This window comes from Lolium perenne, chromosome 5 (assembly GCF_019359855.2).
Source record: "Lolium perenne isolate Kyuss_39 chromosome 5, Kyuss_2.0, whole genome shotgun sequence".
Taxonomy (NCBI): Eukaryota; Viridiplantae; Streptophyta; class Magnoliopsida; order Poales; family Poaceae; genus Lolium; species Lolium perenne.
In genome coordinates, this window is record NC_067248.2 from 198,219,644 (window position 1) to 198,247,021 (window position 27,378).

Genomic DNA, 27,378 nt, shown 5'->3' on the forward strand with positions numbered 1-27,378 from the left:
TGCAAGTTATCAATGATCATGAAGAGACCATTATGATTGAGTATGCAAGTTGTGCCTTATAAACTTTAACATGAGAGCGCTGCTCAATGAGATAAGTATAATCTGTTAATTGTTCTCTGACCAAGAACGAAGTTTGCCATCACCAATTATGATTTCTTATGCACCTTTATTTGTGATTACCTTATACTTGTTTCAAGTTGAGTTATAAGAGGAGGTTGTCCACTATAATGTCTTGTGCGAATGAATATGATGCTTCTTGTCCATATTTTATTTATCGACTCTTCACTCCATAAACATGTGGTCCTGTTTATCGAGCTCAGTTTCGCTTGGGGACAAGCGAAGTCTAAGCTTGGGGGGAGTTGATACGTCCAATTTGCATCACTATTTTATATCATAATTTGCTGTTATTCATTGATATATTTCATATTGGGACACAATACTTATGTTATTTCATCTATTTTGCATGTTTCATCATTATTGGAGGATCAAGCACCGGAGCCAGGATTCTGCTGGAAAAAGCACCGTCAGAACGCAATATTTCGGAAGATCAGCCGTGGAAGGAAATTATACCAAAAATCCTATTTTTCAAGATGACGAAGGAAGCCAGAAGGAGGAGCCAGGAGGACCCAGGGTGGGCCCACACCATAGGGTGGCGCGGCCCATGGCTCCGGCCGCGCCACCATGTGGTGTGGGGGCCCACAGCCCCTTTCGCCTCCTTTTCTTCGCGAAATCCTTCGTCCCGAAAACCTAAGCCACAGAGGGTACCTCGCGAAGAGTTACTGACCGCCTCTCGCGGGGCGGAGAACACCAGAGAGAAAAGAGCTCTCCGGCGGGCAGGAATCCGCCGGGGAAATTCCCTCCGGGAGGGGGAAATCGACGCCATCGTCACCGTCATCGAGCTGGACATCATCTCCATCACCATCATCATCATCTCCACCATCATCACCGCCGTCTCCACCGCTGGACACCGTCACCGCCGTAGCAATTTGGGTTTGATCTTGATTGTTTGATAGGGGAAACTCTCCCGGTATCGATCTCTACTTGTTGTTGATGCTATTGAGTGAAACCATTGAACCAAGTTTATGTTCAGATTGTTATTCATCATCATATCACCTCTGATCATGTTCCATATGATGTCTCGTGAGTAGTTCGTTTAGTTCTTGAGGACATGGGTGAAGTGTAAATGTTAGTAGTGAACTATGGTTGAGTAATATTCAATGGTATGATATTTAAGTTGTGGTGTTATTCTTCTAGTGGTGTCATGTGAACGTCGACTACATGACACTTCACCATTTATGGGCCTAGGGGAATGCATCTTGTATTCGTTTGCCAATTGCGGGGTTGCCGGAGTGACAGAAACCTAAACCCCCGTTGGTATATCGATGCAGGAGGGATCGCAGGATCTCAGAGTTTAAGGCTGTGGTTAGATTTATTCTTAATTACTTTCTTGTAGTTGCGGATGCTTGCAAGGGGTATAATCACAAGTATGTATTAGTCCTAGGAAGGGCGGTACATTAGCATAGGTTCACCCACACAACACTTATCATAACAATGAAGATTATTTAGCCGTATGTAGCGAAAGCACTAGACTAAAATCCCGTGTGTCCTCGAGAACGTTTGGTCATTATAAGTAAACAAACCGGCTTGTCCTTTGTGCTAAAAAGGATTGGGCCACTCGCTGCAATTGTTATTCTTGCACTTTACTTACTCGTACTTTATTCAACTGTTACATCAAAACCCCCCGAATACTTGTCTGTGAGCATTTACAGGGAATTCTTCATCGAAACTGCTTGTCAACACCTTCTGCTCCTCGTTGGGATCGACATTCTTACTTATCGAAAATACTACGATACACCCCCTATACTTGTGGGTCATCAACCTCCCAGATCTTGATTGGTACCCCATGGTAGAAAGGAAGGTGCTTGAGGAGCTGTGCTCTTTGAGAACTTCCGCCACAATATGTGCACCAAATATCTGCTCATCTTCTCGTTCTGTTTCACTCCTTTTTGTTTCCCTATTAGTCTGTAGAAGAAAAGCATCGTTGTTTAAGTTGGATAAAGGTGATACATTCGATTAAACTTGCGAAAGCATAGTAAGATCCATAAGCACGTGCAAAAAAATATACTCCCTCCAAACTTTGTCTAGATACACATGCATCTAGTCTAAAAACTTAAGTAGATACGTACGAATCTAGAGAAAGTAGAGTTAATTAATATGAACCGGAGGGAGTAATTTTCTTTCATGAAGCAAACAGCCAACAACTACAAGTCATCAAGTAGCCAGTAGCATATAAACATCCAAGAGTACAGCAGCCAACGGCACAACAAGCAGCCAATGACATAGCAAACAACCAGCAACACATAAACAATCAGCGGCACAACAAATAACCAACGACGTAGCAAGCAGCAGCCAACAACTGTTATTCATGTAACCAAAAATAGAGAGAAATCTCACATAAGCCTCAAGGGCAGCGGCGCTCATACATCCTGTCTTCCTATTGGTATGTGTTTCTCTGAAAAACTCAATGAGACTAGGGTCCTCATTGTCGCACTTGTCTTTTTTTTTACAAGATTTAGGATTCCATAAAATTAGTATTCCAAATATGTAAGTTGCCAAAATGTGCATTAGCCAACTGTAGGAAAGAAAATGGGCAGTATACTTACAAGTTGGTGGAAATGAGAAGGATAAGACCTAGAGCATGTAGTTTGGTGATGCTTCACAGCTTCTCGGTTCTTCTTGTTCTTGGCACAAATTTCCTATAAAAACAAATGAATTTTAGTATTATAAGTAGAAATAAATATATGTTAAAACAATAAACATGTCATCACTACAAGGATAAAGAAACATAGATATATATTTTCAACTGCGAGTACAGTAAAGGGATACATGGCTTCAGATATGCTTAACAGTTGTGAAAAAACAAGACGGTGAATCAACATTGACTCATACATGGTCTAAACAATATACCAAAGTGTAAACCTGAAACAAAGATACGTGTGCCTCTATTCAGCCAATTAACATATGTTTACTACACTCTTGTGTGCAAGACGTTAAAGACCTGCAAAACATAATCCCACTTGACAAGAGCAGATGATTCACTTGCTTCTAGTTAGCTAAAGATGATTATAATATCTGAGATTAAATGCATAATTTATCTCATTAATTAGGAAATTCATGTAAATAGATTATCACCTCAAAAGCATTTATTTTTAGGGCAGATTGTAGTAATTTCAGAGCACACATTTTATTTGACAACATGCTCGTCTCTGTGTAGAACTGAAAAATATGTTGAACCAAACTACTTAAAATACAGATAGCATGCAACTGCAGGTTAAGCTTTCAGTTAAAATAGGAGCTACTCCTGTACAAGAACACATTGTAGGTAATCCAATAGAAATCATGTTGAGATTCAGTAATATCATCATGGCTGGTATGCTGCCAACTAGTACTAACTAATGATATATCATCAAAGCATCTTGTACTAGATGGTATTAATAAGGATGAGTATATATGTATATATTGATTGATGAGAAAAGCATGCATAATATTGTTTTTTCAAGTCAATAAACTTCACTAAATTCAGTAAGAAAAAAATGCACCCAGAATAGAATACCTTCAGCATAATGCAAGATAAACAACAAATAGTAGACGAATCAGAATACCTGATGACGATCTATTCTAATGTCTGGCTAACGATTCAGAATACCAGCCAAAAGTCTTTGCTATTGTCTAGAGCCTACTTGCCTGCAAATGGTTTCTCCAATCAGCCTTATTTATTTTTGGAAAGGAAAACCATGTATCCCATTACAACATCCATTACAAAATCTGTGAAATAGACAAACCAGGATTCACATGTAGCCGTCCCCTCATACCAAAACCATGCGCAACTACACTTTCTTCAGCTGAAATTTAATTTGCTGGAACAGAGTACCAATGTGCTTTTTCAGTATATGCAGGAAATTAAAGAAATACACCACTTAGTATGAAAAAACGATGGTGGCAAGAGCAACCAATACGCAAAGTACGTGAAGTTTCCACTAGTACAGAAGTTTGTAGAAGAGGTTGTTACCTTGAGGAGGGTGGCGGCATTCGCGCGGGTGCGGGCGGCGGCGTACTCGCGGGAGCAGGCGGAGGCGTTCGAGCGTGTACGGGCGGTAGCGTTCTAGCGGGTGTAGGCGTTCTTGTGGGTGCGGACGGAGCAACACTCGTCGGAGGGAGCAGCGAATGGGTGCACAAGAGAACGTCGGGGGTGAGGCCGGCAACTCTGATCCCGTCGGCGAGGACTGTAGTGGCGTTCGAGCGGGCTGGGGCGCGGAGGAGAAGGTCGCGGACGAGGCCGGCGATCGATCCTGCAGATGAGGAAGGCGGGGCTGATCGACCTTGCTGGGGCAGATGGATCGCGTCCTCCGATCTGATGCGTGAAGAGAATTGGGGAGAGGGCAGGAGAATAGGAGAAGTGGGCGGCTGCCTCCAGGCACGATTAGATAGGTTGAAATTTTTTCAACTGACTCATTGGTGGGAACATAAGATATATATTCCACGGAAATAAAAGAAACAGAGGGAAAGATATATTTTGGGTGGAGAGAAATTAGATTTTTTTAAAAGGGAAAACAGATTTTTTGGTGGAAAAACTGGAGAGAATGGATCCTTCGGAAACAACTCGCACCTTTATTGTGGGGAATTCGTATACTCCGTTTTGCATGTGCTCCGGCCATGGTTGAAAATAATCAGAATATATGAGCTACCGGGCTATGGCTTTTGAATATCTAATTTGAAAAACCTAACAAGAAGACCGGAAAAAATAGATACAGTACAGCTTGAGGAATCTCTCTGAAACATGCGTACATGTTCGGGGCACATGACCTCTGTGACAAGAGCAATATTCTCTATGAAGTTGAACTTGAAATCTTGAACCAAAGTGCAGCTATAGTACCGCATATTAAGTAATGGAATATTTGGTCGGGTGTTTTTTTTCTATCGAGCAGTGTTTATTTTTCTATCTTAAAATCAGAAGCATCTTGCGCGTTGACGCGTTGTAAAGAGGGGCGCTTATCCACTTCACAAGCGACCCAAATTAGCAGCGAGCATTGCCAGCCAGAGCGCTTGGGAGGTAATCTAATTTCCTGCTCTTTATTTTAATTTGCTTAAGCACTTCAGAGCCATCTAGAGCGTTTCCCATTGTACATGCCCTAGAACCTCGGTTTCTTACACTGTCCATATGAGAGATAGCAGCCTATAAAAAAACATGCAAGTAATATGAAAGACAATGAAGCTGTTGGTGGCTTATTTGCAATACAGAGTACTATAAACACTCTCAATTGTTATGGTCTCGTTCGATGTTTCGGTTTTCGTATTTCGAATTATACAACTTATTTTTAGTTGCTAGCTCGCCTTCTTCTCTTATAATTTTTCCATGACCCATCCACACTCGTCATGAAATCTACCGAGGTCATTACAGAATGTGGTAATGTGTGACGGTGATTGTGTTGCCGTCACGGATTATGGGAGTCCATGACGCCAAGGGAAAAACGTCATACATTATGATATTCAGTGACGTTACGGACCACCGTCATGTGGATTTTCGTCATAGTATATCAGATCTCTTGTAGTGTTGTCCTAATTAGCTTGGATTAACACGGATTATCATTGCATAACATATGTTTCAACCAAGTGTCACAAAGGGGTACCTCTATGCCGCCTGTACAAAGGTCTAAGGAGAAAGTTCGCATTGGATTTCTCGCTTTTGATTATTCTCAACTTAGACATCCATACCGGGACAACATAGACAACAGATAATGGACTCCTCTTTTAATGCTTAAGCATTTCAACAACAGATAATATTCTCATAACAGATTGAGGATTAATGTCCAAACTGAAACTTCCACCATGATTCATGGCTTTAGTTAGCGGCCCAATGTTCTTCTCTAACAATATGCATACTCAAACCATTTGATCATGATAAATCACCCTTACTTCAGACAAGACGAACATGCATAGCAACTCACATGATATTCAACAAAGGTGTAAAAAGTTGATAGCGTCCCCAGAAACATGGTTATCGCTCAACAAGCAACTTATAAGAAATAAGATACATGGCAACATATCCAATACCACAATAGTTTTTAAGGCTATTTTCCCATGAGCTATGTATTGCAAAGACAAAGAATGAAATTTTAAAGGTAGCACTCAAGTAATGTACTTTGGAATGGCAGAGAAATACCATGTAGTAGGTAGGTATGGTGGACACAAATGGCATAGTTTTTGGCTCAAGGATTTGGATGCACGAGAAGTAATCCCTCTCAATACAAGGCTTAGGCTAGCAAGGTTGTTTGAAGCAAACACAAGTATAAACCGGTACAGTAAAACTTACATAAGAACATATTGCAAGCATTATAAGACTCTACACTGTCTTCCTTGTTGTTCAAACACTTCACCAGAAAATATCTAGACTTAGAGAGACCAATCATGCAAACCAAATTTTAACAAGCTCTATGTAGTTCTTCATTAATAGGTGCAAAGTACATGATGCAAGAACTTAAACATGATCTATTTGAGCACAACAATTGCCAAGTATCAAATTATTCAAGACCATATACCAATTACTACATAAAGCATTTCCTGTTTCCAACCAAATAGCAATTAACGAAGCGGTTTTCAACTCCGCCATGAACATTAAAAGTAAAAGCGAAGAACACTAGTGTTCATATGAAAAAGCGGAGCGTGTCTCTCTCCCACATAAGCATGAATTTATTCAGAGAATGAAAATAACAAAACAAAAATAAAAGCACACAGACGCTCCAAGTAAAGCACATAAGATGTGACTGAATAAAAATATAGTTTCACTAGAGGTGACCTGATAAGCTGTCGATGAAGAAGGGGATGCCTTGGGCATCCCCAAGCTTAGATGCTTGGGTCTTCTTGAAATATGCAGGGATGAACCACGGGGGCATCCCCAAGCTTAGACTTTTCACTCTTCTTGATCATAGTATATCATCCTCCTCTCTTGACCCTTGAAAACTTCCTCCACACCAAACTCAAAACAAACTCATTAGAGGGTTAGTGCATAATCAAAAATTCACATGTTCAGAGGTAACACAATCATTCTTAACACTTCTGGACATTGCCCAAAGCTTCTGAAAGTTAATGGAACAAAGAAATCCATTCAACACAGCAAAAGAGGCAATGCAAAATAAAAGGCAGAATCTGTCAAAACAGAACAGTCCGTAAAGACGAATTTTCCAGGGGCACTTAACTTGCTCAGATGAAAATGCTCAAATTGAATGAAAGTGGCGTACATATCTGAGGATCACGCACGTAAACTGGCATATTTTTCTGAGTTACCTACAGACGGGGCTGCTCAATTTCGTGACAGTAAGAAATCTGTTTCTGCGCAGTAATCCAAATCTAGTATCAACCCTACTATCAAAGACTTTACTTGGCACAACAATGCAATAAAATAAAGATAAGGAGAGGTTGCTATAGTAGTAACAACTTCCAAGACACAAATATAAAATAAAAGTGCTGTAGTAAAATAAAACATGGGTTATCTCCCAAGAAGTGCTTTCTTTATAGCCATTAAGATGGGCTCAGCAATTTTAATGATGCTCGCGCAAGAAATAAGAGTTGAAGTAAAAGAGAGCATCAAGAAGCAAATTCAAAACACATTTAAGCCTAACCCACTTCCTATGAAAAGGAATCCTGTACATAAATAAATTCATGAAGAACAAAGTGACAAGCATAGGAAGATAAAACAAGAGTAACTTCAAGATTCTCAACACAAAGAGGGGAAACTTAATATTATTAAGATGCATATAACCATGTTTTCCTCTATCATAATAACTTTCAGTAGCATCATGAACAAACTCAACAATATAACTATCACATGAAACATTCTTATCATGAGGTACATGCATAAAATTGTTACTCTCCACATAAGCATAATCAATTTTATTAGTAATAGTGGGAGTAAAACTACCATAACCATCATTGTAATCATCATAAATTGCAGGCATGATATAATCATAATAACCTTTATCCTCCATAGTAGGTGGCACCAAAATACCACTATCATTATAATCATCATAAATAGGAGGCAAAGTATCATCAAAGTAAATTTTCTCCTCAAAACTTGGGGGACTAAAAATATCATGCTCCTCAAAACCAGCTTCCCCAAGCTTAGAATTTTCCATAGCATTAGCAACAATGGTGTTCAAAGCATTCATACTAATAACATTGCCATTAGTATGCATATAAAGTTCCATGAGTTTTTTAATTCTCTCTTCAAACACATCATGTCCTAATTCAAGATAAAGTTCATAAAGATCTCTCATTTTGTTGTTGTTTTTCATTAAGCCTAACTAGTGAAAACAAGAAACAAAAAGATATAATTGCAGGATCTAAAGGAAATATCTTCGAGCACTCACACACCGGCAACAGTGCTAGGAAATAGCTTAGTTGTCGGAGGATGTGAATACCTTTTACCTTACCTCCCCGGCAACGGAGCCAGAAAATAGCTTGATGTCTACGCACGCTTCTATTCCTGTAGACAGTGTTGGGCCTCCAAGAGCAGAGGTTTGTAGAACAGCAGCAAGTTTCCCTTAAGTGAATCACCCAAGGTTTATCAAACTCAGGGAGGTAGAGGTCAGAGATATCCCTCTCAAGCAACCCTGCAATTACGATACAAGAAGTCTCTTGTGTCCCCAACACACCTAATACACTTGTCAGATGTATAGGCGCACTAGTTCGGCGAAGAGATAGTAAAACACAGGTGGTATAGATGGTGGTAATATTGAAGGAAGTAAAGAAGCAGTAAAACAGTAAACAAGCGATGTTTCCAGTATTTGGAAACAAGGCCTAGGGATCATACTTTCACTAGTGGACACTCTCAACATTGATCACATAACTGAATAAATAAATGGTACACTCTCTTGTTGGATAACAAACACCATTCATTGTGTAGGGCTACAAAAGCACACCTCAAGCCGGAGTTAACAAGCTCCACAACTTCATAAAGGAAACACACACGATGCGCACACCGTCACCGTCACACCGTGGAGAGTGAATCCGGAGTTCATATTAAAGTAACCTCTAGAGTGTATAATAGTGCTACTCTAGATAACTCTCCTAATGGAATCACTAATCGTGTAGTGGCTACAAAAGCTCCGCTCAGAGTTCATCAAGTACTTGACAAACACCACTCATAGTGATATCCACGTCAAATCATAAATCCAAGATAATATATTTATCATAGTGATAGTTAACTTCACAATCTACAAGAGATCACAATCATAACCTACGCCAAGTACTACATGATGCACACACTGTCCACTTTACATCATGAAGGAGGAATAGACTACTTTAATAACATCACTAGAGTAACACATAGATGATATTCAACTAGATCACAAAGCTCATCATATGGATCTCAATCATGTAGGGCAGCTCATGAGATCATTGTATTGAAGTACATGGGAGAGAGATTAACCACATAGCTACCGGTAGAGCCCTTAGCCTCGATGGAGAACTACTCCCTCCTCATCATAGGAGACAGCAGCGACGATGAAGATGGCGGTGATGTCGATGGAGATACCTTCCGGGGGCACTTCCTCGTCCCGGCGGCATGCCGGAACAGAGACTTATGTCCCCCGAATCTTGGCTTCGCGATGGCGGCGGCTCTGGAACTTTTCTCGTATCGTGGCTTATTCCTTTAGGGTTTTTGCGACGGAGGCTTTATATAAGCGGAAGGGCAGCCTCGGAGGAGTCCTGGTGGAGCCAGACCATAGGGGGGCGCGCCCCCACCTTGGCTGTGCCGCCTTGTGGGGTGGGACCCCCCTGGCTCCCCTCTGGCCCCTCTTCGGTGCTCTGGAAGCTTCCGGGAAAAATAAGATACTGGGCGTTGATTTCGTCCAATTCCGAGAATATTTCCTTTGTAGGATTTCTGAAACCAAAAACTGCAGAAAACAGGAACTGGCACTTCGGCATCTCGTTAATAGGTTAGTTCCGGAAAATGCATCAAAACGATATAAAGTGTGAACAAAACATGTAGGTATTGTCATAAAACTAGCATGGAACATAAGAAATTATAGATATGTTGGAGACGTATCAAGCATCCCCAAGCTTAGTTTCTGCTCGCCCTCGAGTAGGTAAACGATAACAAGAATAATTTCTTAAGTGACATGCTACCAACATGATCTTGATCAATACTATTGTAAAGCATATGAGATGAATGAAGTGATTCGAAGCAATAGTAAAGATAATGACTAAACAACTGAATCATATAGCAAAGACTTTTCATGAATAGTACTTTCAAGACAAGCATCAATAAGTCTTGCATAAGAGTTAACTCATAAATCAATAGATTCAAAGTAGAAGGCATTGAAGCAACACAAAGGATGATTAAGTTTCAGCAATTGCTTTCAACTTGTAACATGTATATCTCATGGATAGTTGTCAACATAAAGCAATATAACAAGTGCAATAAGTAAACATGTAAGAATCAATGCACACAGTTGACACAAGTGTTTGCTTCTAAGATAGAAAGAAGTAGGTAAACTGACTCAACATAAAATAAAAGAAAGGCCCGTCGTAGAGGGAAGCATGGATTACTATTTTTGTGCTAGAGCTTTTATTTTGAAAACATAGAAACAATTTTGTCAACGGTAGTAATAATTCATATGTGTTATGCATAATACATCTTATAAGTTGCAAGACTCATGCATAGAATACCAATAGTGCTCGCACCTTGTCCTAATTAGCTTGGATTAACACGGATTATCATTGCATAACATATGTTTCAACCAAGTGTCACAAAGGGGTACCTCTATGCCGCATGTACAAAGGTCTAAGGAGAAAGTTCGCATTGGATTTCTCGCTTTTGATTATTCTCAACTTAGACATCCATACCGGGACAACATAGACAACATATAATGGACTCCTCTTTTAATGCTTAAGCATTTCAACAACAGATAATATTCTCATAAGAGATTGAGGATTAATATCCAAACTGAAACTTCCACCATGATTCATGGCTTTAGTTAGCGGCCCAATGTTCTTCTCTAACAATATGCATACTCAAACCATTTGATCATGATATCCACTCTGGCCTGAGTCGTTGTGTCTCTGGCTCCACTTGCTCTCGGTGGATCTTGCACTGTTGCTGTAGGTCTCGGACTATTTTGCCTTGCAGTTCCTTCGGGAGGTGTAGCTGCGAACGTTGCTCCCATGGCTCCACATCCTGCCATGGCCATGTTATACAACGCTTCTCTTGGATCTCCAGGAGGTGGCCTGGACGCTAAGATGAAAGCTTGTGTCGCCATGTACCCTGCTTCCGGTGTTTTTGGGATAATATTCCCCCTCGTGTCGATTGACATAAAGGACATGTCGAGGTTTTAGATTAAAGTCTCTCTTTCAGCCTCCGGTATATTTTGTAACCGAGATCTTGCTCTCCTCCGAGCTTCTCTATGACTATCTCCCGAAGTTCCTGATTGTCGACTTAACTCCGCTCTTCGCCTGCTTGACGCGGAAGCTGCCTCCTTTCTTCTATTCAAAGCAGCTGTCTCTTTTTCCAATTCTCTTCCAGCTCGGGCAAGCCTATACTGGTAGGCCTGTAATTCTTCGACCGTAGCAGTTGTCTCCATTGGTTCAGAACCATCCATAGCTCTTGCTGCTCTATCCCATGCTGCTTGTGGAAGTTGAATTCTAACGCGTGGTGTAGGCCCGACATATTTAGTGCCTAAACCTCGCCTTAGGTCAGAGGGATCGACATATGGATTTCCCAATTCGTCGAAAGCCTCTGATGTCTCCTCCTGATTGCGACTTGTTTCTCCGATGGCGTAGATCTGATGATATTTTGAGTTCTGAACTTCGCTTGGTTTGGTGACACCATCATAGAGATTGGTGAAGACCTTTCCAATAGAGATGGACTTGTCGATGAAGTCGAAGCTATCGGTGTCGCTCGAATCATCGCTTATATAGGAGTCCGCGGATGACTCGAAGGACATGTCGCTGAAGATCTTGGCGAGTTTTTTGCTTGCCTTGGTGCCGATGAAGCGTGGCGACGAAATCTCCTCGTCGCCTGACTCGATGGATGATGCTGAGCTTGAGAAGTCAGGATCAACCGCCGATAATCCCGACGAGATCGGAACTTCGAGACGATACGCTCCTTCTTTCTCGACGCGGAAGTGGAACTTTCCAAACGTCATCTCCATGGGCTCCTCCAGATACGCATATGCATCCAAACGGGAGGGTGGGTGAGGTACAAAATCAACTACACCAGTTTTGATCTGTTTACCTTTGTCCATGATGTTGTTTGCCACCGATGAAGTCGATGATCTTGAACGTGCCATCGAGATCAGCTCCTTGTCGCCTCTAGATCCCACAGACGGCACCAATTGACAAGGTATTAACTTGTCAATGCCTACAAGTAGTAGACTAGGGTTTCGTTGGATGTAGAGGGCAAGTAGATCTCGAAGGTTTCAGCCGAGAAGTACTCGACGATGTAAAAATTAGGGTTTGTGATACAATGAATCAATTCTTTCTTTGTCCCTCAACTCCCCCTTATATAGGAGGCGGAGCCGAGGGATTCGTGATACACAAGTTTACAGAGTCCGGGAGGGTTTCTGACCCGTCCCGCAAGATTACAAACGATGACTCCTATTACAACTCTAGCCTTCCTTAATAGTATCTTGGGCTTCCGAATCTTCTTATTCTTCGGGTCGTGGTCCTTCAGTTAACCCCGGGTACCATCTTCGGCAGGCCCATTGGGTATGCCTATGTCATCAGACAAGACGAACATGCATAGCAACTCACATGATATTCAACAAAGGTGTAAAAAGTTGATGGCGTCTCCAGAAACATGGTTATCGCTCAACAATCAACTTATAAGAAATAAGATACATAGCAACATATTCAATACCACAATAGTTTTTAAGGCTATTTTCCCATGAGCTATGTATTGCAAAGACAAAGAATGAAATTTTAAAGGTAGCACTCAAGTAATGTACTTTGGAATGGCAGAGAAATACCATGTAGTAGGTAGGTACGGTGGACACAAATGGCATAGTTTTTGGCTCAAGGATTTGGATGCACGAGAAGTAATCCCTCTCAATACAAGGCTTAGGCTAGCAAGGTTGTTTGAAGCAAATACAAGTATGAACCGGTACAGTAAAACTTACATAAGAACATATTGCAAGCATTATAAGACTCTACACTGTCTTCCTTGTTGTTCAAACACTTCACCAGAAAATATCTAGACTTAGAGAGACCAATCATGCAAACCAAATTTTAACAAGCTCTATGTAGTTCTTCATTAATAGGTGCAAAGTACATGATGCAAGAGCTTAAACATGATCTATTTGAGCACAACAATTGCCAAGTATCAAATTATTCAAGACCATATAACAATTACTACATGAAGCATTTCCTGTTTCCAACCAAATAACAATTAACGAAGCGGTTTTCAACTCCGCCATGAACATTAAAAGTAAAAGCAAAGAACACTAGTGTTCATATGAAAAAGCGGAGCGTGTCTCTGTCCCACATAAGCATGAATTTATTCAGAGAATGAAAATAACAAAACAAAAATAAAAGCACACAGACGCTCCAAGTAAAGCACATAAGATGTGACTGAATAAAAATATAGTTTCACTAGAGGTGACCTGGGGGCCCCCCTGGGCAGCCTTAGGTCCCAATCCTCCTCATTCCATGAATAAAAAAATTTGGTAAACTTTCTGGAATTTTTCAAGAAACTTCATTTTTTACCGAATTCCAGATTTTAAAACAAAAGATTCAACGCAGGAAAAATTTAAACAACGATGAAAGACCAAACCAAATAAAACTTCCAGTAGCTCTAAAACATTCTAATATGAAAAGTAAACAGTAGTGGCACTTATGAAAGCATTGTTTCAATCATCAAAACACTTTGGTGGCAAGGTTGATCAGGTCTTGACATCAAAAATAATTTTATATGAAGTAAAACCTTGCATTTTCACAAAATAATCAAGTTACCTCAATTTTAATAGGAATATCTCCAATCATAATAATATCACACTCCTTATGAGGCTTTGACATAGGCACATGTATTTGACCAATTTGAATGGTCTCAATATTGATAATAGAATTTAGGCAATATGCCCCATTAATCTTCTTCGGAAAATAGACGGTATGCTCCTTGTCATTAACATTAAAAGTAACCTTGCCTTGATTGCAATCAATAACAGTCCCTGCAGTATTAAGAAAAAGTCTCCCAAGAATAATAGACATATTGTCATCCCCGGGCATTTCTAGCACAACAATTATCCTCACATATACCAACAGGAACAGTAGTGGACTTATCAGCCATTTGCAAAGATATATCAGTAGGTATCAACTTTTCTAAATCAAGTCTTCTATAAAGATAAAAAGGCATGACACTAACTCCGGCTCCTAAATCACATAGAGCAGTCTTAACATAACTATTTTTAATAGAGCAAGGAATTGTAGGTATACCTGGATCTCCGAGATTCTTTGGAACTTTGCCATTGAAGGAATAATTAGAAAGCATAGTAGAAATTTCCTCGGTAGGAATTTTCCTTTTGTTAGAAACAATATCCTTCATATACTTTGAATAAGGAGGCAATTTAATAGCATCAGTCAAAGGAATTTGCAAGTACATAGGTTCCATCCATTCACAAAACCGGTTAAAGTGTTCCTCTTCCCTTGATTTGTGTTTCTTATCAGGGAAAGGCATTGGTTTTTGCACCCAAGGTTCTCTTTCTTTGCCATGTTTGTTGGCAATGAAATCTTCCTTAGTGTACTTCACGTTTTTAGGTTGCTTTTCAGGTGCAACGTCGGCTTCTTCTACTTCTTCCTTATCGGAAGCCTCACTTTTCTCATTGCCGCTTTCAGTTTCGGCATCGGAAATAGATATACTATTAGGATTTACAGCGGGATCAAAAGATTCTACAGGTGTTCTATTTTCCTTCTTCTTGTTTTTCTTAGATTTAATCCTAGTATCATCAGTGCGTTGAGAATCTTGCTCGACTCTCTTGTGGTGACCCTCAGGATATAAAGGATTCTGGGTAGTAGCACCACCTCTAGTTCTAATCTCATAAGCATGCTTATCTTTAGAAGCATTCACTAAAAAATCATTTTGCACTTTGGTGAGCTGATCTATTTGTGTTTGAACCATTTTGAAATGCTTAACAAGAATCTTCACATCATTGGAGGTTCGCTCCACAATATCATGTAAATTACTAATCGCTCTAGAATTTTCCTCTAAATGTCTCTCAACTCTCTTATTAAAGTTATCTTGCTTAATACAATAATTATCAAACTCATCTAAGAATTGGTCGGGATTCTTACCATAAGGAACGTCTCTGTTGTTGAATTGAAGAGCATGTACTTCGACAACGGTAGGAGGAATTGGCTTACATAATTCTTCAATAGGAGGGAGGTTCTTCGCATCTTCGGATTTAATACCCTTCTCCTTGAGAGATTTCTTGGCTTCCTTCATCACTTCATCATTTAATTCAATCATCCTTCTTTTCTTCGGGGTTGGTGTAGACTCAGGAATATGTCAATCATCATAATTCTTGCTTATTTTAGCCATTAATTCTTCGGCTTGAGTAGGAGTTCTTTGCCTGAAAACACAACCAGCACAACTATCCAGGTATGTCCTAGATTCATCGGTTAGTCCATTATAGAATATATCAAGTAATTCATTTTTAGCAAAAGGACAATTCATTACTCCTCTAATTAATGAGCAAAACCTTGCCCATGCGACAGGCAATATTTCTTCTTTCTCCTACACAAAGTCAGTAATATTTTGCAAATCAGCATGTTGAGCACTAGCAGGGAAATATTTCTGAAAGAAAGCTGCAACTAAATCCTTAGGACATTTAATAGACCCAGGCAATAAACTATCATACCAAGCTTTCGCGGCACCTTTCAAAGTAAAAGGGAAAATCTTAGTAATAAAGTAGGTGCGCATTTTATTATCATCGGCAAAAACATTACTCAAAGCACTGAGCTCATTCATATGCTTCATAGCACTTTCATTTTCAGTACCACAAAAGGGATCCTTCTCAACAATTGATATATAAGATAAATCTAGAGAGAAATCATAATCCTTATCCCTAATGTCTATGGGAGATGTGGCAAAAGTAGGATCAATAGGCTGCGTATATTTAATAGCGCGCCTTGCAAGTAGGCTTTTAGCAGCGCTTGCATTAATAGCGGCATGATATTCATCAATTAAATCATCATCAAGCTCAATCTAAGCTTCATCAAAATCGTCACTAGCATGCTCTCCGGGCTCGGGTGAACTGGAGGGCGAAAAAGTACTTTCTCATTTTCGATTTGCTTAACCCTAGCAATTGTGGTGTCTAGGAAAGGACCTAACGAACCACTTTCATCAAACACAGTAGAGGCACCATCCAAATCATCAGGAGAATTTTCAGATTCAGCGGAAGTAGTAGCATGATCAACATAAGGTGGAGTAAGAAGCTTACTCATCATAGACGGCGAATCAAGAGCAGCAGAGGTATTTAAAGTTGTACCTCTTCTTGTAGTGGACGGAAATATAGGGACTCTTTCATCTCGATTCTTCCCCATAATGAATAGCAGCGAAGTTGACTTATAAATAAAGCTATGCTCCCCGATAACGGCGCCAGAAAATAGTCTTGATGACCCACAAGTATAGGGGATCGCAACAGTCTTCGAGGGAAGTATTACCCAATTTATTGATTCGACACAAGGGGAGCCAAAGAATAAATATAAGCCTTTACAGTTGAGTTGTCAATTCAGCTGCACCTGGAAATAGACTAGCTCGCAGAGGTTTATCAGTAGCAATAGTTTTATAGCAGTGGCAGTAATAAAGTAATAGCAGAAATAAAGTAAAAAAAAGCAGCAGTGGTGGATGTGGTAAATAGCAGGATTAAAATACTGTAGACACAGGGATGGATAACCGGGCGTTGCATGAATGAGACGACTCATATAATAGCTAACATGGGCATTTGCAGATAAAGTAATAAAAGTATCCAAGAATAAAATAACCATAGGCGTGTGTTCCTATTTAGTCGCGCGTGCTCGCAATGAGAAACTTGCGCGACATCTTTTGTCCAACCAGTCCGTTGCAGCGGGGCCTCGAGGGAAACTACTGGTAATTAAGGTACTCCTTTTAATAGAGTACCGGAGTAAAGCATTAACACTCCATGAACACACGTGATTCTCACATCAAAGCCATCCCCTCCGGCTGTCCCGATTATTGTCACTTCGGGGCCTCGGGTTCTGGACAATGAAATGTGTATACAACTTGCAGATATGATCAAGAACAATATATAAAGCATCATCATGAAAACACAATATGTTCAGATCTGAGATCATGGCACTCGGGCCCAAAGTGACAAGCATTAAGTATAACAAGTTGCAACAATTCATAAAATACTCACAACGGATACTAGGCACTATGCCCCAAACAATTCTAATGCTATTACATGAACGAACTCATCCAATCCCGACCATCCTCTTCAGCCTACAGCGAGGGAACTACTCACACATGGATGGGGGAATCATGGATGGTTGATGGAGAGGCATCAGTGATGGTGATGGCGATGATCTCCTCCAATTCCCCGTCCCGGCAGGGTGCCAGAACGGAGTTCCTGCCTCCAAAATAGGGTTTCGCGAGTGATGCGTGCAATTAACACACGTCCGTTGGGAACCCCAAGAGGAAGGTGTGATGCAGACAGTAGCAAGTTTTCCCTCAGAAAAAAACCAAGGTTTATCGAACCAGGAGGAGCCAAGAAGCACGTTGAAGGTTGATGGCGGCGAAGTGTAGTGCGGCGCAACACCAGGGATTCCGGCGCCAACGTGGAACCTGCACAACACAACCAAAGTACTTTGCCCCAACGTAACAGTGAGGTTGTCAATCTCACCGGCTTGCTGTGAACAAAGGATTAACCGTATTGTGTGGAAGATGATTGTTTGCGAAGAACAGTAACGAATAATTATTGCAGTAGATTGTATTTCAGACGTAAAGAATAGGACCGGGGTCCACAGTTCACTAGAGGTGTCTCTCCCATAAGATAAATAGCATGTTGGGTGAACAAATTACAGTTGGGCAATTGACAAATAAAGAAGGCATAACCATGCACATACATATATCATGAAGAGTACTATGAGATTTAATCAGGGCATTACGACAAAGTACATAGACCGCCATCCAGCATGCATCTATGCCTAAAAAGTCCACTTTCAGGTTATCATCCGAACCCCTTCCGGTATTAAGTTGCAAGCAACAGACAATTGCATTAAGTATGGTGCGTAATGTAATCAACACAAATATCCTTAGACAAAGCATCGATGTTTTATCCCTAGTGGCAACAGCACATCCACAACCTTAGAACTTTCTGTCACTGTCCCAGATTTAATGGAGGCATGAACCCACTATCGAGCATAAATACTCCCTCTTGGAGTCACAAGTATCAACTTGGCCAGAGCCTCTACTAGCAACGGAGAGCATGCAAGAACATAAACAACTCATATATGATAGATTGATAATCAACTTGACATAGTATTCAATATCCATCGGATCCCAACAAACACAACATGTAGGATTACGAATAAACGATCTTGATCATGATAGGCAGCTCACAAGATCGAACATGATAGCACAATGAGGAGAAGACGACCATCTAGCTACTGCTATGGACCCATAGTCCAGGGGTGAACTACTCACACATCGATCCGGAGGCGATCATGGCGATGAAGAGACCTCCGGGAGATGATTCCCCTCTCCGGCAGGGTGTCGGAGGCGATCTCCTGAATCCCCCGAGATGGGATTGGCAGCGGCTGCGTCTCTGGAAGGTTTTCCGTCTCGTGGCTCTCGGTACTGGGGGTTTCGCGACGAAGACTATATGTAGGCGAAAGGGTAGGTCAGGGGGCGTCACGAGGGACCCACACAATAGGGCCGCGCGGCCAGGGGCTGGGCCGCGCCGCCCTAGTGTGGCGTCGCCTCGTGGCCCCACTTTGTATCTCCCTCGGTCTTCTGGAAGCTTCGTGGAAAAATAGGACCCTGGGCATTGATTTCGTCCAATTCCGAGAATATTTCCTTACTAGGATTTCTGAAACCAAAAACAACAGAAAACAACAACTGGCTCTTCGGCATCTCGTCAATAGGTTAGTGCCGGAAAATGCATAATAATGACATATAATGTGTATAAAACATGTGAGCATCATCATAAAAGTAGCATGGAACATAAGAAATTATAGATACGTTTGGGACGTATCAAGCATCCCCAAGCTTAGTTCCTACTCGCCCTCGAGTAGGTAAACGATAACAAGGATAATTTCTGAAGTGACATGCTATCATAATCTTGATCAATACTATTGTAAAGCACATGAGATGAATGCAGCGATTAGAAGCAATGATGAAGATAATGAATAAACAAATGAATCATATAGCAAAGACTTTTCATGAATAGTACTTTCAAGACAAGCATCAATAAGTCTTGCATAACAGTTAACTCATAAGCAATAAATTCTTAGTAGAAAGCTTTGAAGCAACACAAAGGAAGATATAAGTTTCAGCGGTTGCTGATGGCATGTAACTCACACGTTCGTTGGGAACCCCAAGAGGAAGGTATGATGCGCACAGTAGCAAGTTTTCCCTCAGAAAGAAACCAAGGTTTATCGAACCAGGAGGAGCCAAGAAGCACGTTGAAGGTTGATGGCGGCGGGATGTAGTGCGGCGCAACACCAGGGATTCCGGCGCCAACGTGGAACCTGCACAACACAACCAAAGTACTTTGCCCCAACGAAACAGTGAGGTTGTCAATCTCACCGGCTTGCTGTAACAAAGGATTAACCGTATTGTGTGGAAGATGATTGTTTGCAGAAAACAGTAGAACAAGTATTGCAGTAGATTGTATTTCAGTAAAGAGAATTGGACCGGGGTCCACAGTTCACTAGAGGTGTCTCTCCCATAAGACAAACAGCATGTTGGGTGAACAAATTACAGTTGGGCAATTGACAAATAAAGAGAGCATGACCATGCACATACATATCATGATGAGTATAGTGATATTTAATTGGGCATTACGACAAAGTACATAGACCGCCATCCAACTGCATCTATGCCTAAAAAGTCCACCTTCAGGTTATCATCCGAACCCCCTCCAGTATTAAGTTGCTAACAACAGACAATTGCATTAAGTATTGCTCGTAATGTAACTAGTGACTACATCCTTGAACATAGCACTAATGTTTTATCCCTAGTGGCAACAAAGACATCCATAACCTTAGAGGTTCTTGTCACCCCTCCAGATTCACGGAGACATGAACCCACTATCGAGCATAAATACTCCCTCTTGGAGTTACTAGCATCAACTTGGCCAGAGCATCTACTAATAACGGAGAGCATGCAAGATCATAAACAACACATAGATATAACTTTGATAATCAACATAACAAGTATTCTCTATTCATCGGATCCCAACAAACGCAACATATAGAATTACAGATAGATGATCTTGATCATGTTAGGCAGCTCACAAGATCCGACAATGATAGCACAATGGGGAGAAGACAACCATCTAGCTACTGCTATGGACCCATAGTCCAGGGGTAGACTACTCACACATCACACCGGAGGCGACCATGGCGGTGTAGAGTCCTCCGGGAGATGATTCCCCTCTCCGGCAGGGTGCCGGAGGCGATCTCTGGATCCCCGAGATGGGATCGGCGTTGGCGGCGTCTCCGGAAGGTTTTCCGTATCGTGGCTCTCGGTATCGGGGGTTTCGTCACGGAGGCTATTTGTAGGCGGAAGGGCAGGTCAAGAGGCGGCACGGGGCCCCACACCATAGGGCCGCGCGGCCAAGGGGGGGGGGCCACGCCGCCTAGGGTGTGGCCCCCTCGTGGCCCCTCTTCGTCTCTCCTTCGGACTTGGAAGCTTCGTGGAAAAATAGGCCCACGGGCTTTGATTTCGTCCAATTCCGAGAATATTTCCTTACTAGGATTTCTGAAACCAAAAACAGCAGAAAACAAGAATCGGCACTTCGGCATCTTGTTAATAGGTTAGTTCCAGAAAATGCACGAATATGACATAAAGTGTGCATAAAACATGTAGATAACATCAATAATGTGGCATGGAACATAAGAAATTATCGATACGTCGGAGACGTATCAGCATCCCCAAGCTTAGTTCTGCTCGTCCCGAGCAGGTAAAACGATAACACAGATAATTTCTGGAGTGACATGCCATCATAATCTTGATCATACTATTTGTAAAGCATATGTAGTGAATGCAGCGATCAAAACAATGTATATGACATGAGTAAACAAGTGAATCATAAAGCAAAGACTTTTCATGAATAGCACTTCAAGACAAGCATTAATAAGTCTTGCATAAGAGTTAACTCATAAAGCAATAATTCAAAGTAAAAGCATTGAAGCAACACAAAAGAAGATTAAGTTTCAGCGGTTGCTTTCAACTTGTAACATGTATATCTCATGGATATTGTCAACATAGAGTAATATAATAAGTGCAATAAGCAAGTATGTAGGAATCAATGCACAATTCACACAAGTGTTTGCTTCTTGAGGTGGAGAGAAATAGGTGAACTGACTCAACATTGAAAGTAAAAGAATGGTCCTCCATAGAGGAAAAGCATCGATTGCTATATTTGTGCTAGAGCTTTGATTTTGAAAACATGAAACAATTTTGTCAACGGTAGTAATAAAGCATATGCATCATGTAAATTATATCTTATAAGTTGCAAGCCTCATGCATAGTGTACTAATAGTGCCCGCACCTTGTCCTAATTAGCTTGGACTACCGGATCATCACAATGCACTGTTTTAACCAAGTGTCACAAAGGGGTACCTCTATGCCGCCTGTACAAAGGTCTAAGGAGAAAGCTCGCATTGGATTTCTCGCTATTGATTATTCTTCAACATAGACATCCATACCGGGACAACATAGACAACAGATAATGGACTCCTCTTTTATGCATAAGCATGTAACAACAATTAATAATTTTCTCATTTGAGATTGAGGATATATGTTCAAAACTGAAACTTCCACCATGGATCATGGCTTTAGTTAGCGGCCCAATGTTCTTCTCTAACATATGCATGCTTAACCATAAGGTGGTAGATCTCTCTTACTTCAGACAAGACGGACATGCATAGCAACTCACATGAAATTCAACAATGAATAATTGATGGCGTCCCCAGTGAACATGGTTATCGCACAACAAGCAACTTAATAAGAGATAAAGTGCATAATTACATATTCAATACCACAATAGTTTTTAAGCTATTTGTCCCATGAGCTATATATTGCAAAGGTGAATGATGGAATTTTAAAGGTAGCACTCAAGCAATTTACTTTGGAATGGCGGAAAATACCATGTAGTGGGTAGGTATGGTGGACACAAATGGCATAGTGGTTGGCTCAAGTATTTTGGATGCATGAGAAGTATTCCCTCTCGATACAAGGTTTAGGCTAGCAAGGCTTATTTGAAACAAACACAAGGATGAACCGGTGCAGCAAAACTCACATAAAAGACATATTGAAAACATTATAAGACTCTACACCGTCTTCCTTGTTGTTCAAACTCAATACTAGAAATTATCTAGACCTTAGAGAAACCAAATATGCAAACCAAATTTTAGCATGCTCTATGTATTTCTTCATTAATGGGTGCAAAGCATATGATGCAAGAGCTTAATCATGAGCACAACAATTGCCAAGTATCACATTACCCAAGACATTTATAGCAATTACTACATGTATCATTTTCCAATTCCAACCATATAACAATTTAACGAAGGAGAAACTTCGCCATGAATACTATGAGTAGAAACCAAGGACATACTTGTCCATATGCTACAGCGGAGCGTGTCTCTCTCCCATAAAGTGAATGCTAGGATCCATTTTATTCAAACAAAACAAAAATAAAAACAAACCGACGCTCCAAGAAAAAGCACATAAGATGTGATGGAATAAAAATATAGTTTCAGGGGAGGAACCTGATAATGTTGTCGATGAAGAAGGGGATGCCTTGGTTATCCCCAAGCTTAGACGCTTGAGTCTTCTTATAATATGCAGGGGTGAACCACCGGGGCATCCCCAAGCTTAGAGCTTTCACTCTCCTTGATCATGTTGCATCATACTCCTCTCTTGATCCTTGAAAACTTCCTCCACACCAAACTCGAAACAACTCATTAGAGGGTTAGTGCACAATAAAAATTAACATATTCAGAGGTGACACAATCATTCTTAACACTTTTAGACATTGCATAATGCTACTGGATATTAGTGGATCAAAGAAATACATCCAACATAGCAAAAGAGGCAATGCGAAATAAAAGGCAGAATCTGTCAAAACAGAACAGTTCGTATTGACGAATTTTAAAATGGCACCAGACTTGCTCAAATGAAAATGCTCAAATTTAATGAAAGTTGCGTACATATCTGAGGATCATGCACGTAAATTGGCTTAATTTTCTGAGCTACCTACAGGGAGGTGGACCCAGATTCGTGACAGCAAAGAAATCTGGAACTGTGCAGTAATCCAAATCTAGTACTTACTTTTCTATCAACGGCTTAACTTGGCACAACAAAACACAAAACTAAGATAAGGAGAGGTTGCTACAGTAGTAAACAACTTCCAAGACACAAAATAAAAACAAAGTACTGTAGGTAAAAACATGGGTTGTCTCCCATAAGCGCTTTTCTTTAACGCCTTTCAGCTAGGCGCAGAAAGTGTGTATCAAGTATTATCGAAGGGTGGTGTGTCGTTATTATGAGCTCCCCCATCCGCAGTGGTACTAAGGGCTTTGTCAATTTTAGGCCTATAATAATACTTCTTTGGTTTAGGCACTTTAGAGACATACATAAACTTTTGCTCCTTACCCACATAAGCTTTCTCCTTATATTTAAGAGAAGAAAATGTTGAACCCAAGGTTCCCATAGCCTTTTCAAGTTCATCAATCCTATTAATTTGATCATCATGGACAACACAAGTTCCTAGGACACTAATTCTTTCATCAATTCCTACTAAGGATTTATCAAGTTCATCAGTTTTATCAAGTAACACTTCCAATTTAGCTTCAATACTTGGAAAAATTTTCTCTATGGTTTCCAATTTTTTCATAACATCTTCAAGAGAGATTTCAGTTTTAACTTTATCAACAGGGGGTATTCCAAATAGACTCTCAATAATGCAGCTAGCTTCTAATGCAGGGGTACTTAAGAAGTTACCTCCTGCGAGACAATCAAGAACATGCCTATTCCAGCTAGAGATACCAACATAAAAATTCCTGAGTAAAATAGTGGTGGAGTGTTTCTTAGTGCACCTATTATGGGCATTACTAATTCTATACCAAGCATCTCCCCCTTGTTGCTTAAACGAACGAACTTCAACTTCAGGATTACTCATTTTAGCAGTAGTAAATAAACAAAATAGATAGAGTAAATGCAAGTAAACTAATTTTTTTTGTGTTTTTGATATAGCAAACAAGATAGCAAATAAAGTAAAACTAGCAACTAATTTTTTTGTATTTTGATTTAGTGCAGCAAACAAAGTAGTAAATAAAACTAAGCAAGACAAAAACAAAGTAAAGAGATTGAGAAGTGGAGACTCCCCTTGCAGCGTGTCTTGATCTCCCCGGCAACGGCGCCAGAAAATATGCTTGATGGCGTGTAACTCACACGTTCGTTGGGAACCCCAAGAGGAAGGTATGATGCGCACAGCAGCAAGTTTTCCCTCAGAAAGAAACCAAGGTTTATCGAACCAGGAGGAGCCAAGAAGCACGTTGAAGGTTGATGGCGGCGGGATGTAGTGCGGCGCAACACCAGGGATTCCGGCGCCAACGTGGAACCTGCACAACACAACCAAAGTACTTTGCCCCAACGAAACAGTGAGGTTGTCAATCTCACCGGCTTGCTGTAACAAAGGATTAACCGTATTGTGTGGAAGATGATTGTTTGCAGAAAACAGTAGAACAAGTATTGCAGTAGATTGTATTTCAGTAAAGAGAATTGGACCGGGGTCCACAGTTCACTAGAGGTGTCTCTCCCATAAGACAAACAGCATGTTGGGTGAACAAATTACAGTTGGGCAATTGACAAATAAAGAGAGCATGACCATGCACATACATATCATGATGAGTATAGTGATATTTAATTGGGCATTACGACAAAGTACATAGACCGCCATCCAACTGCATCTATGCCTAAAAAGTCCACCTTCAGGTTATCATCCGAACCCCCTCCAGTATTAAGTTGCTAACAACAGACAATTGCATTAAGTATTGCGCGTAATGTAACTAGTGACTACATCCTTGAACATAGCACTAATGTTTTATCCCTAGTGGCAACAACACATCCATAACCTTAGAGGTTCTTGTCACCCCTCCAGATTCACGGAGACATGAACCCACTATCGAGCATAAATACTCCCTCTTGGAGTTACTAGCATCAACTTGGCCAGAGCATCTACTAATAACGGAGAGCATGCAAGATCATAAACAACACATAGATATAACTTTGATAATCAACATAACAAGTATTCTCTATTCATCGGATCCCAACAAACGCAACATATAGAATTACAGATAGATGATCTTGATCATGTTAGGCAGCTCACAAGATCCGACAATGATAGCACAATGGGGAGAAGACAACCATCTAGCTACTGCTATGGACCCATAGTCCAGGGGTAGACTACTCACACATCACACCGGAGGCGACCATGGCGGTGTAGAGTCCTCCGGGAGATGATTCCCCTCTCGGCAGGTGCCGGAGGCGATCTCTGGATCCCCCGAGATGGGATCGGCGTTGGCGGCGTCTCTCGGAAGGTTTTCCGTATCGTGGCTCTCGGCACCGGGGGTTTCGTCACGGAGGCTATTTGTAGGCGGAAGGGCAGGTTAAGAGGCGGCACGGGGCCCCACACCATAGGGCCGCGCGGCCAAGGGGGGCCGCCCCGCCCTAGGGTGTGGCCCCTCCGTGGCCCCTCTTCGTCTCTCCTTCGGACTTCAGGAAGCTTCGTGGAAAAATAGGCCCCAGGGCTTTGATTTCGTCCAATTCCGAGAATATTTCCTTACTAGGATTTCTGAAACCAAAAACAGCAGAAAACAAAGAATCGGCACTTCGGCATCTTGTTAATAGGTTAGTTCCAGAAAATGCACGAATATGACATAAAGTGTGCATAAAACATGTAGATAACATCAATAATGTGGCATGGAACATAAGAAATTATCGATACGTCGGAGACGTATCAGTTGCTTTCAACTTCAACATGTATATCTCATGGATAATTGTCAACACAAAGTAATATAACAGATGCAATAGGTAAACATGTAAGAATCAATGCACACAGTTTACACAAGTGTTTGCTTCTGGGATAGAAAGAGGTAGGTAAGCTGACTCAACAATAAAGTAGAAGAATGGCCCTTCGCAGAGGGAAGCATGGATTACTATTTTTGTGCTAGAGCTTTTCATTTTGAAAATAAGAAACAATTTTGTCAACGGTAGTAATAAATCATATGTGTTATGTATAAGATATCCTATAAGTTGCAAGCCTCATGCATAGTATACTAATAGTGCTCGCACCTTGTCCTAATTAGCTCGGATTAACACGGATTATCATTGAATAACATATGTTTCAACCAAGTGTCACAAAGGGGTACCTCTATGCCGCCTGTACAAGGGTCCAAGGAGAAAGTTCGCATTGGATTTCTCGCTTTTGATCATTCTCAACTTAGACACCCATAACGGGACAACATAGACAACAGATAATGGACTCCTCTTTTAATGCTTAAGCATTCAACAACAGGTAATATTCTCATAAGAGATTGAGGTTTTATGTCCAAACTGAAACTTCCACCATGATTCATGGCTTTAGTTAGCGGCCCAATGTTCTTCTCTAACAGTATGCATACTCAAACCATTTGGTCATGAAAATCGCTCTTACTTCAGACAAGACGAACATGCATAGCAACTCACATGATATTCAACAAAGGTAAAAGTTGATGGCGTCCCCAGAAACATGGTTACCGCACAACAAGCAACTTATTAAGAAATAAGATACATAAGTACATATTCTTCACCACAATAGTTTTAAGGCTACTTTCCCATGAGCTATATATTGTAAAGGCAAAGAATAGAAGTTTTAAAGGTAGCACTCAAGTAATATACTTTGGAATGGTGGGGAAATACCATGTGGTAGGTAGGTATGGTGGACACAAATGGCATAGTTTTTGGCTCAAGGATTTGGATGCACGAGAAGAATCCCTCTCAATACAAGGCTAGACTAGCAAGGTTGTTTGAAGCAAACTCAAGTATGAAATGGTGCAGCAAGACTCACATATAAACATATTGTAAGCATTATAAGACTT

The 27,378-nt window shown here is 40.8% G+C and overlaps 1 long non-coding RNA gene across 2 annotated transcripts; it reads right to left on the reverse strand.

Annotated features, from left to right (window-relative positions):
• Positions 1–1,666: 1,666 nt before the first annotated feature.
• Positions 1,667–4,515, reverse strand: LOC127301550 (uncharacterized). 2 transcript variants are annotated; one of them, XR_007852186.2, is made up of 6 exons: positions 4,070–4,515; positions 3,843–3,917; positions 3,663–3,744; positions 2,664–2,756; positions 2,455–2,555; positions 1,667–2,022 (listed from the first exon to the last, which is right to left on the reverse strand). It is a non-coding gene; the product is annotated as an uncharacterized lncRNA (long non-coding RNA). The 2 variants fall into 2 exon arrangements; XR_007852185.2 differs by lacking the exon at positions 2,455–2,555 and having other exon boundaries at positions 4,070–4,512.
• Between the last annotated feature and the right edge of the window lie 22,863 nt (positions 4,516–27,378).